The sequence below is a fragment of the Arachis ipaensis genome, chromosome B08 (genome assembly GCF_000816755.2).
Source record: "Arachis ipaensis cultivar K30076 chromosome B08, Araip1.1, whole genome shotgun sequence".
Lineage (NCBI taxonomy): Eukaryota > Viridiplantae > Streptophyta > Magnoliopsida > Fabales > Fabaceae > Arachis > Arachis ipaensis.
In genome coordinates, this window is record NC_029792.2 from 36,212,648 (window position 1) to 36,214,694 (window position 2,047).

Below are 2,047 nucleotides of genomic sequence, written 5' to 3' on the forward strand. Positions count from 1 at the left end.
TAAACAGACTGCAGGGTTGGCATGTAGAAGTTAAAGTAGAACTCAACTACCCAAGAAAGATTGACCTGCCTTGGCTGTCTCCGTAGGAAATCCCATTGTCTTCGTTCGATTTGCGGCTCAACAAAGGTAGCAATATTGGACGGGAGGATAAGAAGGTATTCATTGTTATAGTTCCTTTCTGCCAGGATAGGGAACATCTGCTCACAGTAGCGATTGGGAAATCGCGCAGTTTCCTTTCCTAGAAAGGCTTTCTCTTTGTCATCAACCTTTATTATCCTCTTAACTCTTTTTGTTGAGGGCCTGACTGCGGTTGAAGGCGGCTCTGCCACTGATGCTAAGGTTATTAATTAGAATTTATTTATTTGTATTTTATTTTATTTTGCTACTATGAGCTGCATGTTTCTTTCGTCAAATGACGCGTTCACTTCCTGATCCGCGCTTGCTAATATTCGATCCTGAAATTGAAAGGACTATTTCACGAATAAGGCGAGAACAGCGTCGGTTAGTCCGCTCTGAAGGCAGATCTGAAAGTGAACTTGAGGAAGAAACCAGTCCCGTTCTACTGATTCGGTTATTTTACGTGCAAAAGACATGGCAGCTAGGAGAGTTACCATCCAGGAGGAAGGAGCCCCTAATTTTACAATGCAACCGTTTCAAGCACATCATCCAGCGGTAGCTACAGATTTTGAAATAAAGACCGCACTGTTAAATTTGATGCCCAAGTTTCATGGCCTACCTGCTCAAGAGCCTATCAAGCACTTGAGAGATTTCTAGGCAGCCTGTTCTATTGTCAGGCGTGATGGTACTGATGAAACTTCAATTTTGCTGAAAGCTTTCCCGTTTTCTCTCGAGGGAAAAGCAAGAGAGTGGTACTACACTCAACCTCTAGCAAATGTATCCAACTGGGATACACTCAGAAAGGAGTTTTTGGAGAAATTCTTTCCATCTAAAGTTACTAATAAACTGAGGAAGGATATTTCCACAATTGTTCAGGATGACAATGAGACTCTCTTTGAATACTGGGAGCGCTTCAATAATCTTCTGGAAGCATGCCCCCACCACATGATTGACAAGATAGTGTTACTTAGCTATTTCACACAGGGCATGAGGCCCCAAGATAAGACCACATTGGAAAGTGCTAGCAATGGGTCTATGAAGAAGTACAAGACCACTGATGAGGCTTGGCAATTGATCAGTGATTTAGCTGAATCTACTAGGAACCACAGGCAAAAGCAAGGCCGTTCAAAAGCCGTTGCAGAAGTATCATCTAAGAGAGAGATTGCGGCTCTAGCTCAGAGTATATATGAGATGACCAACTTGCTGAAGCAGATGCAATTGAATCAACAACAAGCTCAGCAAGCTCAACCTCCCTCGCCACAACAAAACCAACAATTGGTCCCATAAAGAATTTGCGGAATCTGTGCTGATTATAGCCATTACACTGATGAATGCCCGCAGCTCCAACAAGAAGACAACATGGTGGCATCCACTCATAACTTCTATGACCGCCCCAACCAAGGGTACAATTAAAGTGGAAATAATAACCATGGATGGCAGGACAATTCTAACCAGAATTGGAGAGACAACAATAACAGAGGAGGCCGAGATAATCAGGGAAATCAGAGGTGGAATAATAACAACAACAGGCAGCAGAATCAACCTTACAGAGCGCATCACCTGAGGCAAAACCAAGGACCACAGAACAATCAACAGCAGACCTCTCAATTTACTCATTCTTCTTTATCTCCTAATGAAGAACTACTACAATCTTTTGAGCGAAGACAACAGACCATGGAAAATAACATCATGAATAGTATTAATGCCAGTCTGAATGGTCTCACCTCTACTTTGCAAGCTCTTATGTCATAGATTGGATCAACACAAAATTCCAGTAACCAACCCTCAAGCTCCACTGGAATCCCCTCTCAACCATTACCCAATCCAAAGGGAGGCATTAATGCCATCACCCTAAGGTCTGGAACCACACTGCAGGAGAGGAATCAGGAGGAACCAAGCCCACCAGAACACACCTCAGCTGAAGAGGTAG